At 44.4% G+C, this 12,440-nt stretch overlaps 1 protein-coding gene across 5 annotated transcripts in view; it reads right to left on the minus strand.

Moving 5' to 3' along the window:
* LOC138513604 (sodium- and chloride-dependent GABA transporter 1-like) overlaps positions 1-12,440 on the minus strand; it is a 619,404-nt gene that overhangs the window by 538,777 nt on the left and 68,187 nt on the right. The gene's annotated exons all lie outside the window — the stretch shown is intronic.

Raw genomic sequence — 12,440 nt, forward strand, 5'->3', positions numbered from 1 at the left:
TGCACGTGCAATCGGTGCGAGCTAATGCCAACTGAGGAGGAGAACTGCTGCTGCCGTGAAAATTCCGGGTGCTTGGCCTACATTTCGGAAAGCGAGCAAAGTCTGCAGGAAGGCGAGCAAAGTCCGCAATGCATCACCGAGCTGCCAGAGTTCAGGGAAGCCTGCCTCTCACGGACAGTGTTGAGGATGATGATGGTGCTTATGCACGAACTTCGTGGCACTGTTCGTCCGCGTAATCCGAGTAACGAGTAAGTATACTCTGTTTGTGATGTCAGTGATGCCACCACTATTTCATGGTCGTCTCCCACATATAAAATTACATTTACATATCATTCGAACGCATGTAAATTGGTTCCATATAGTGCATTTTCTAGATATAATTTTTTTCTAAGAAAAATGACATGTGTTACCTGAATCGACATTGATAAGAAAGTTTGGTCAGTTTAATACAGTTTGCATCTTTTTTTTTCACAGGTGGTACAGGCTGGTGGCCTATCGTTGCTTCACTTGGTGGCTTCACGGGAGGCTCGGACACCGCGTTCGGAGAGTAATACCTGCCTGTGCGGTACTTGCCATTAGACAACATTTCCCCAGTGACAGTGGACAATACCGCGGATTTTCCCTCGATGTGCTGCAACCTCAACTTTACAATGTGTAATGTTTATTATTTATGTTTAATTAAAATCTAAAATAAAGCCCAACATATATTTTAACAATGGTTGTTTTGATTTTTTAAATGAATCTAGTGTGTCTCCGTTGAATAGCCTTCCAGTGCCTTGTCTTGTCACACCACATGTCTCCGGCCAGCATCCTCCCTCACGCTGGCCGCACACCTTCAATCCACATAACCGTTGAACCCATATATGCAGCAGTCATACATATATTATTTTGTGGGTTGGCATCAAGCGTTGGCAATAAAAAGCTGTTGGATTTTATTGATACAAAACATGGTTATAGGTAAATAATAAATATGGTTGATCATAATAAATCCTCTTTTTGGGCACCGGGTACAGAGATGACCCCCATATATTCTCCTGGGAGGGTGAGGTATTTATAAACTCACCCCCCTGCCTTCCATGTAGTAGATCCTGCAGCCATCCTCTTACATTCAGTTAGATGGCCTCTCCTTGGTGAGGCCCTGCGGCAAACGGGTCTTGTCTGCACGACCACCGCCCCGATCCACCCCCCCCGCCCTATCAAAGGCAGTTCGCACCGGGGTACTTGTGCTGGCAAGTGGAGCTGTCAGGGAGCGATAAAGGCCAAGAGGTGCCAAAGACCATGTACACTTCAAAGTGGTCTATAGAGCATGGGTTGTTGTTCCCATGTCTACCTCCAGACCCCGTGTCTCCTGCCAAGCATCCCCCCTCACGCTGGACGGCCCCCTGCAATCCACATAAGTGTGTCTCCATTCACGAGTCTTCCTGTGTCTTGTCTGCACGACCACCGCCCCGATCCACCCCCCCGCCCTATCAAAGGCAGTTCGCACCGGGGTACTTGTGCTGGCAAGTGGAGCTGTCAGGGAGCAATAAAGGCCAAGAGGTGCCAAAGACCATGTACACTTCAAAGTGGTCTATAGAGCATGGGTTGTTGTTCCCATGTCTACCTCCAGACCCCGTGTCTCCTGCCAAGCATCCCCCCTCACGCTGGACGGCCCCCTGCAATCCACATAAGTGTGTCTCCATTCACGAGTCTTCCTGTGTCTTGTCTGCACGACCACCGCCCCGATCCACCCCCCGCCCTATCAAAGGCAGTTCGCACCGGGGTACTTGCGCTGCTGGCAAGTGGAGCTGTCAGGGAGCGATAAAGGCCAAGAGGTGCCAAAGACCATGTACACTTCAAAGTGGTCTATAGAGCATGGGTTTGTTGTTCCCATGTCTACCTCCAGACCCTGTGTCTCCTGCCAAGCATCCCCCCTCACGCTGGACGGCCCCCTGCAGACCGCATAATGCCACGACATATACACGTCATTCATTCACAAACACACCCCTGTTTCGAATTCTTTATAACCCACTTCATATTTCTAATGAGAACTTCTTTGCGCTTTGCTAGTCAACCCGTGAAGGTGCTGGTTATCTGCTCTTCGTCTCTGTGAACTTCCGTGACCACTTTGAGCAAACTCGTCAGTTTGCAACCTGTGAACTGCTCCCTGTTCTACGACAAGAAACTACTCTGATCCCTGCATCTAACTGTTTGTTCGTCAAGGTAAGTCCATGTACCATAATCATTTTGCGTCCAATTTTTTAATTTATATCTATTTGCTAGTAGTCATCAAATTGCATCCATGTTTTCTTTTCGTTCACGACAGTACATGCAAGGAACTAGTCACATGTTCTGAGTTTAGTCAAATTACTTTTTCTATTTTTTGAAAGTTATTGAAATACTTATCCGCATGTGAATAACGTGTATAGTTCCAAGAACCAAAACGGACCTTGCATTGAACCTTTTATGTGTCGTTTAATGTTTTAACACATTGGTATTCATAGAGAATTGTTGATCTTTACTTTTCAGAACTTTCCATAATGCCTGCCTGTTCCATTGGCGGTTGCCCTTCGAAGACCCATAACAAATCTGAAGATACTATAATGCATGTTTTCCCTAAGACAATAGATCAGATAAGAGAAGGGGTCCGATATTGCGGATATCCAGCCTCTGAGCTAGAAGGTAGAGTCCTTGAAGTCTTTGCGGACAAGAGGGGTGATCGATACCGCATCTGCAGCAGGCACTTTAGCCCAGACATGTACTCCACATCATTGCTAATAAAGAAGAAAACACCGCGAGCGAGGCGAAAATTGCTCTCAACCGCTATTCCCACTCTATTCGTCCACATCCCTCCACTGGTGAGTCAAGTTTACGTATTTGTCTCTCGGCCTTGCGGTAGTGTGTAGCATTAGCTAACAATAATTTCCCCATTTATGTATCCACTCAATATGAAGGCGGAAGATTCTCCATCCGTGTCCTTATTGCAGTCATCAGCCACTTCAAGCGCCTATCGGGTAATCTTACTTAGCTATTCTGACACTGACTTGTTTTAGGCATGTAAATCAATAGTTTTAATTGATCGTGTAATCATTTTACCTAATGGTACACCACAGTACTCGTCCTCTAGTCTTTGTTTTCAGTTATAATTATTGTTATCCAAAATAATGCAAGTACTGTCTTTCAGGGAGATGCTGAGGAGTCCAACGCATTGACGACAACCGTAGATGTCACTCAGATGCTCGAGGTACGTTTCCGGACAGTTCCATCGATGGAGATCATCAGATCTTGCATTCTTGTAGCGTGATTGTTACACACAATGTTTCTTTCGTTTTTAGCCATTGGTATGTCCTTCTGTCGTCGCCCTCCTATGTGTCTTCTTTTTTCAATATTGTGTTCATTACTAATGAAAGTCCTATGTTTCAGGGAGTCGATGGAGCATTAGTCCAAGAAGAAGGGGGAGCATGCAGTTACGGGTCGGCGCAACAGCTTGCAGAAGTGTGCACCGCAGTTACAGCGTCCCTTGATGTTCTTATGCATTTCGAGGTATGGATACTGACAGATCAATCATGCGAGATCAAATGACGTGATTACATCCGCTATACTTCCTTCTTTATTAACGCAAGTACTATGTTTCAGGGAGCTGACGGAGCTTCTTCAACAAGAACATCACCCCTAGTAGTTGATGCAGATCTCTGGGTGGTGACACTTCCAACGATGGAGCAAATCGAATCATATTTAGATATCCATTATTTATTTTAGACAACTGATCATTTGTGCAGGTCTATTTAGATGAGCCGTTGACGCCTGCAGAAAGTTTATGTTCTTTTAAACAAAATAGAAAACCATACTAATGCAATTACTGTGTTTCAGGGAGTTGCTGAAGCGTCATCTTCAATAATATCATCAATGGAAGTCTATGCGGAGCCCGAGGTATGGATCTTGACAGTTCAATCTAACTAGATCAACAATGCGTGAACTATTGTCGTTTGAATGTTCTACACAATGCGTTCATTCGTGTTTTGCTATTGAGATGTACGTATGGGTATTGGTCCCCAAGTACATTTTGTGTTTTCAATATTATTATACATACTAATGAAAGTTCTATGTTTCAGGGAGTCGATGGAGCCTCAGTGAGTGATGGATGTGCTTATCATGAAAATATAGTCGTTGCAGCGCGAGAGGAAGTGGAGACATGCACACACGAGTCGGAGCAACAGCGTCCAGATGTTGAAGTTCGAGGCAAGAAAGTTTCAAAGAAAAGAAAGCAAAAGAAGGTTAGTGTCCTGTTCACTATATTATGTTGTCTTTCACTGTCAATAGTTCAATACTGTAAGTTGTGTTTAAACTGAACATCCCTTTTCTAATCTGTCCTCTAGTTGCGAGTGGGTGTAAGAACTAGATCTACACAGAGAGTGAAGCGAACGAGAGATGTTGCTTGTCAAACCTTTTGGCAGGGACTTGAGACTGGAGATGCATCGTGCCAATGGGAAGAATATGAAGTGATTGACAACGGAGCTATACCACCACCAGCCATTGATAGTGAATGTCCTCCTGGTAGTTTGGATGCAGTCGGAGATCAATTCACAGAATCCACACCCGCAAAAAATAAGAGCGCGCGAAAGTTGAAGACATTGTTTTTTTCTCCCATCTCCGGACAAGGAACAGATGTTGCAATGGAAGAGAATGAAGTGGACGACAATGAAACACCATCAATATCACTCAGCATAGCGGAAGACGATATCAGAGATTGTACCTTTCATGCGAGTGACATGTCCTCAACGTTACAGGCCGAACCAGCTGGGATGCAGAGTGACAGTATAAGGAAAGAGGCCAAATTCATTGTATTCGATAGCTGTTTGATGGATATTATTATGATGATGAAATGTGGGCATTGGGTTGGTGGGGAAGTATGTGGGGAGCCATTGATTAATGTGACTCGTGCAATTCGAGGCACTAACCTTAAAATACATGCCACCTGTACACAATATCATCCGTTCGCATGGTCTGCACAACCCATGCTGGGGCAACTGCCAGCAGGCAATCTACTTTGTGCAGCGGCCGCACTTTTTAGTGGTTCAAGTTTTAAAAAGTTACAGTATTTCTTTCAGTTTGTGGGAATCCATTTCATTGCGAAAAGTCAGTTCTACAAATACCAAACCGATTATCTATTTCCAGCCATCAGCGAAGCTTGGAGAATGGAAAAAATGTCAATGGAAAGTACATTCGCGGGCAAACGCTTCAGGCTAGCCGGTGATGGACAGTGTGACAGCCCAGGATTTTCAGCCAAGTACTGCACCTACCACTTTCAGGACATGGAAAGTAAGAAAATTGTGAGTTCGGTGGTCGTGCAGGTGTCACAAAGTACATCCTCAGTGGCTATGGAGAAAGTTGGCTTTGTAGCATCATTGCAAGAACTACAATCGCGGGGAATGGTGATCGACCTGATAGCCACGGACAGACACGTTTCAATTGCCAAGACAATGAGAGAACAGTACAAAAATATAAATCACCAATTTGACGTTTGGCATCTTGCAAAATCAATCAATAAAAAATTGTCGGCTGCAGGTAAAAAAAAAGAATTGCAAGGTATTTCACAGTGGTCCAAGTCAATCAGCAACCATCTTTGGTGGAGCTCAAAAACATGTGAAGGGTCGTTGGAAATTCTACTGGAAAAATGGCGGTCAGTAATGTTGCACTGTAGCAACGTACATCGATGGTCGACAAATGAACATTTCCACAAATGTGAACATGGCCATTTGTCCACAGAGGAGGCACGGAAGAAGAAGTGGTTGATTCCTTCATCACCCACTCACAAGGCCATTGAAAAGATTGTATTTGATAAAACTATAACAAGAGATTTGAGGGGACTCACGGAATTCTGCCACACAGGAGATTTGGAGGTGTTCCACAATATGTGCCTAAAGTACAGGCCCAAAAGATTGCATTTTGGCATGGAAGGCATGATAAATCGGACTCTTCTAGCGGTCTTGGCACATAACCATAATGTTGGCCGTCAACAAAGTAGGACGACCGGAACTTTAGGGACGCTTCGCTACAATAAGGCCTTCACTAAAAGAAGTAAACAATGGGTGATCAAACCAGTGTTTGAGGATATGCAATATGAGTTTATTGAGAGACTTATCGTAGATGTCCTCGATAGGCACATACATGGAGTGGTGAACGAACCTATGCAGGGGACAACTGCATTGCCACCCAACATTGCCTCTGTTCCATGTCCACCTAAAGCAGAGCTCATTGAGAAATACACATCACGGTTTAAATGATTGTAATTTGATTGTCTGTTCTCTCGAGTCTCCTCATGTTGCAGGCCCATTGCAATTAAACCAAACAGTAATATAAATCATTTTTACAAAAATTATAGAATGTTTCCGTATTACAAACACATGGCCGACCCATAGGGACAATAAAAAAAAAGGCACGCAGACAAGATGCCCTTACACTAACTGGAGCTAACTAGAAATGTGTGCTCGCTCAAAGTGAAGGTCAGCTGCTTTGATGTTTTGCTCGGGTGGCGGAACGGCCCACGACCCAGTATAAGGTTCTGTTGTGATTTGACCTTGACAGGCCGGGACCATCCTGAAAGACTAAGAAAAGATAATGAATAAAATTTCAGAAACGAAACGATGAGCCACGTTCATTAGAAGAAGTAACGTCGGCAAAGAAGGAGTGGTGTTTCGGGTCTGCCCTACACAGAGACACAATGGAAAATGCAAATATAATGTAAGTAACTTTTGATGAGTTTATACCGCAATTTCATTACTATACAGTGGCTTTAAAGACGGGTTCAGTTGTACTTGTTCGTTCTATGTGGCATATTGTTTTCTACCGCGCACTATCTTGAGGAGAAACATCTGCTTTTACTGAAGCACCTCAAAACCTTCCTCTTTGCTTCTGCTTTCTCTCTCCCTCTCCCCTGCTACAACTGGTCCACTGTCTGCGACCTCGGTCCTGGGCCCTTCCACTCTCCACCTGCACTGCCTCCCTGTCAACCCCTGCACTGGGGGACTGTCTCAGTATCCTACAGCCCCCCCTTCCCAGCACTTGTTCTGCACTTACCTTGCACTTGCCACCAGCTGGCCCTATTTATTTATTATTTTATGCTACTTACCTTGTACTCCACTCCCCCCCTCCCTGCCTCGCCACGCCTTTAAACACTTGTGTACACCCAGTAGCGCTGTCCTCGCTATGATTTTAATAAGGATCTGATGGTGAGACTAATTTCATTTTTTATGTTTTTAGGTACATCATTCACTACTGTCTGTGTCACGAGTACCGGACACCGGCGGACGGCTTCTACAGCCGCCAGTTGCTTCTCCGCGTGAACAACGTTACCACCCTGACCATTTTATGGGACGATCGCCAAGTACAAGTATGCCCTTACGCGGTACTAACGGTTAGATGCAACATACCTACCGTTGTGGTGGCCTAGTGCCTCGTTGTTGGAACAGCCATGCGATTATCAGTGCGACCGAAGAGCTTATTTTTATCGTAAACCAACACCCTGTGTACTGCACACGAACATCGCTTCCCTCAAGACGAACTAATTTGGATCGAGAGCAAAGAAAAATGCAAATCGCTGAATATTCTCTAAACATTTGATGTCCAATAAACGTACTTTGCCAAATGTACAATCTTGCCGTTTGCTTTTAAACCACGGTTTCACATTCCGAATTGTGGCGCTGTATTGTGAGATGCTCTAAGACCCTGTGTACAGCAAAGGACCATCGCGTTCCTCAATACAAACTTTTTGGAACATGAGCAAATAAAAATGCAAATCGCTGAATATTCTCTAAACATTTGATGTCCAATAAACGTACTTTGCCAAATGTACAATCTTGCCGTTTGCTTTTAAACCACGGTTTCACATTCCGAATTGTGGCGCTGTATTGTGAGATGCTCTAAGACCCTGTGTACAGCAAAGGACCATCGCGTTCCTCAATACGAACTTTTTGGAACATGAGCAAATAAAAATGCAAATCGCTGAATATTCTCTAAACATTTGATGTCAAATAAATGTACTTTACCACATTTACAATCTTGCGGTTTGATTTCAAAGTACAGTTTCATATTCCGAATTGTGGTGCGCTGTATTGTGAGCTGATCTTTGTTGATTTCCGGGGTCTGTGTGGAGTCGCGTAGAAGACGCCTGGGCGCGTTTGCCTACGCAGCTCAGTCACGTCACGGATAGAGGCGGGGAATATGAATGTTTTGATAAAGTCTGTTTCAGGGGTGGGGGATTTGATTTAGTGCCGCAAAGGCAGGTGAGCCAGGTCGATGCGGCGGAATGATAGGATTATCACAAAATGGAGGCTGATTTCGAGTGCGATAATGGGCGAAAAGTCGGGTAAGGTCCATAGGAAAGTTTCCTACGATCTACCGATTTATGCTTACAAACACATGGCCGACCCGTAGGGACAATAAAAAAAAAGTCCCGGAACTATCCTTTAAGTGGCACAGGAAAATAAGGTGGGGCTCATCAAGGGGGCATGGCCTAACGGCAGCCATGCCCCCTTGACGAGCCCTGGCTCAGTGGGCTACAGCCACTACTGGTAGGCAGTTCTTTGTAGAGATCAGCACCCTCTCCCCTTTGGCGGAGAGGGTGCTGATCTCTGCATTTATTTACTAACGCTTGCCTGGCACGGGACAGCACCTTGCCTTTTAAGCCATAATGGTGGTGCTGCACCTCCCCAGGCATCTGGGGATGGACCGCAGCACCATTATTATGGCTGAGAAGGTGAGACTGCTGGAAGCAGAGGTCTTTTTATCCTTAAAGCTTGAAGCTCCTACGAATGAGCGGGAGCTGCAGGCTTTAGAAAGAAAAGGCCTCGGCTTCCTGCGGACACACCTTTCTTCGATAATGGTGGTGCCAGCCAACAGGCATCTCTTGATTCAAGGGATGCCTCGTAGGTGCCGGCGACACTATTATGGATTTAAGAATTTTTTTTCCGTAGCCCGAAGCTCTCGCACATGAACGAGAGCTTCAGGCTTTAGAAAAAAAGCACTGTCCTCTATCGGCCACGGTTGCCAGGGGACATTAGTGAGCCCCGGCAGGCCACTGCCTCATAACGAGATTTCTTAGCATGCCACGGCTCGGCCCACTTAAAGCCCTGGTTGAAGTATTAATACGTCCTATTAAAGACAAACAAGAGTACACCACTAGCTACCCACCTGTGCCACACTATAGTTGTGGGGTTATCTACTCATAGGAAACTGCTTTACATCATCCAATTACATGTGCAGCCATAATACGGTGTTAGCAAAAACATATTTAAATTTTTATATCCAAAGACAATTTAAAAGAACATACACACAACAACCAATACATGCGGTAATAATTCCAGAGGTAGCAAAAAAGAGTGGGATAAAGTCCACACTTATAGCTGTTTTTCTAACAAATACAGATATTTCATGAGCATTGTATAGTTACGTGATGTTAGTAACAGCGAGTATAGCCATGACCAGATATTAGAGGAACATGGAATGACAGTATTATTAATACGTCCCCCAACCACATTTTGTTAACAAAATACGCTAGTGACATAAACAAAGCCACACAAATATTTGATTGAAACGCAACCAGTTCCCATTAGACATATTACCAGTTTCCTTTGTACAAGGTATATTAGGCTCTGTATACCTTCATCCCTTGTCTTGGATCGAGTTCAATAACGTATCAGCCTTTTCGGCATTCCAGAGAAGGCATCTTTTGTCCCTCATGTAATTGTGAGTTTTCCAGGGTGAAGCAGAGTGGCTTTTACTCCCCAGGACTAGAAATGTTTACGTGGGTATGTTCAGTCTTCTTTCCCTTTCCATTGCTGGAGCCAGATCTGGAAAGGGGAGGATTCTGTGTGGTTGGTACTCTGTTTTTTCTGTTTCATTCACCATGTTCATAAGCCTCTCTTTATCCCTGACATCCAGGGCCGGCATAAGCGGTGGCAGCTCCCTTGGAAGTGAACCAAACATTTGGCGCCACCGTCCTTTCTCATTGAGGTTATCGAATTTACTTGAGACATAGATTTCTCAATCCGACTAAGTGCTGCTACAACAGGGGTCTCTTGAATGGAAGAAGGTTCTGGAAGATTCCGGGTCCGGCTGATTGATTAGAGAACATGGTGATGCAAAACTTTCTGTCCAAAAGCCTTATCTTCTTTTATTTTTCACAGTTGTCACAGTTTTTGTTTATGTTTACTTGTTTATATTGCACCGGAGCCCACAGGCACCAGGGCACAAACATACATCCGACAAGACCAACATATTACAGTCTAAACAAACGGTAACGTCTTGAGACATTGCCTAAAGATGGTATTGTTTTCTTCCCGGTGCATCTCGACCGGGAGTTTATTCCAGACCAACTCTGCTTGTGGGGTGAAGGAACATCTGTCATATCTGACTCTTGTATCTAGGCTGGGTGAGGCGTATCAAGCCCTTAGATCGCGTGACTTTGGTATGATTTTCCAGTACCAATCGTTTGTTTAAGTATTCCGTGCTTGTCCATATAGGTACTTATGCACAATGGTATTTATTTAAAAACATATTCTGGCCTCTACTGGGAGCCAATGAAGCTCTCTCCTGTGCATAGACACTGGGTCCCATCTTGTAGTTCTTTTAATAATCTGGACTGCATCATTCTGAAGTATCTGGAGTCTTTTGATGCAGCCCTTACTAGCTCCAACCAGTAACGCACTGCAGTAGTCCAGCCGCAACATTATAACAGCTCGCACTAGAGTTGTTCAATTTGCTACAGATAAATAAGGCTTCACTAATCTGAGCAGCCTTAGGTGATATTGGACTTTCTTGACTACACTACTTACATAGGTTTTGGCACCCAAGGATGGCTCCAGGATCACTCCCAGGGTTTTCACCTTGGAGACAGTTTTAATATAGTGAACTTCTATAGTTAAACCTTCATACTGATTTGAAAGTTTAGTACGTGCCTCTGTTGAGCCAAAAATAAGAAACTCTGTTTTATTAGCATTAAGACAGAGACCATTCGTTATCATCCAAATTTGTATGACCTTATACACTTGTTCTATGTTCTCCATGTATTTCTCCTAGATCCCGCTCAATTCAATAATGAGCTGGATGTCGTCGGCATAGTTCAAAAAGTGCACGCCCAGTGCATCCAAAACGTCACATAAAGTGCGACAAAATATATTAATACCAGGGAGAGACAAGCTCTCTGTGGGACACCACACTTGATTAGCTCGGACTTGGAACATGCATTACCCCAAACTATTCTTGACTTCCTGTCAAAAAGAAAAGACCAAATCCAGTCTATTGCTCCACTAGAGCACCCTACATGGTCTGCAAGTCTAGTGAGCAATTTTTCCTGATCTACAAGGTTGAAGGCTGCTGATAAATCTATTAACATCAGCAGTCCAGCCTTGCTCATATCCATGATATTAAGAATTTCTGATAAAAAAGAGTGCTTTCTGTACCATGGGAGGACTTGAACCCTGACTGCTTAGGGTGAAGAATCTTCTGCCTTTCCACATGTTCCTGGAGCTGAATGGTTGCCAATCTATCTACCATTTTCAGTAGAAAGGGCACATGTGTTATAGGTCTCAGATTATTAAAATGTTTATAATCCTGTCCAGGTTTTTTTAATCAGAGGGCTAACAATCACCTTCAGTTGTGCCTATGACATTCAATAACCATGTGAATTGTACTATGGTAAAATGTAAGGTTTCTGTCTTGTTAATGGGTGAACACGTTCTAACGTGCGCCTGTTATCAAGAGATTTATTTGCACAGACAAGCAGGTCCACAAAGAGGGAAATGTTTGCATGCTACTCCACCCAAACCCCAGCCAAGCCTTAGTGTTCTCCACATACACTCAAGGGGGTATTTAGTGCTCCTCCATCTGTTTTTTCCAGAGCAAAACTCCTGGTATGGTGGACGGGGAAATACTTATTGCATCGCAACAGATGGACTGTCAAGGGATGCAGCCATCTTGCATGGCTACCAAGTCACACCCCTCACAGGATACATTTTAATGTTAGAGCAAGTTTCCATCTCTTTTGACAGCCATATATTTCACCTTTGTTTTTTTCACAGCTTATACCTCTCTAGCCAATCAGCAGGCCTGAAATGGCGGCTCTAACTGCCTGTAAACACTGCATTCCAAGACCCACATTGTGATATGTACTCACTGGACACAGGGCAAGGAGACATGGACAAGCTCAGTCACAGGAAGCCCCAGGTGAGACTTCCCATCTATCGCCCTGAATACACTCTAATAGTGTTACAGCCCTTACCATCAGGCTCTATTGATTGCTAGGTGACCACTGCACTCTTTAGAGGCTCTTGCTTTCCACACGGGACCACTAGCGTGGTGACGGTCATCTACCGCACAATCCAGCCCTCTAGTGAGAGCTGTAATGTTTCAATAGCAGCCAAGAGGAAGGTTTTAGGACCTGTAGTAGAGGAGCAGAAGCCATC

The sequence above is a fragment of the Ambystoma mexicanum genome, chromosome 12, assembly GCF_040938575.1.
Source record: "Ambystoma mexicanum isolate Mex_15411 chromosome 12, UKY_AmexF1_1, whole genome shotgun sequence".
NCBI lineage: Eukaryota > Metazoa > Chordata > Amphibia > Caudata > Ambystomatidae > Ambystoma > Ambystoma mexicanum.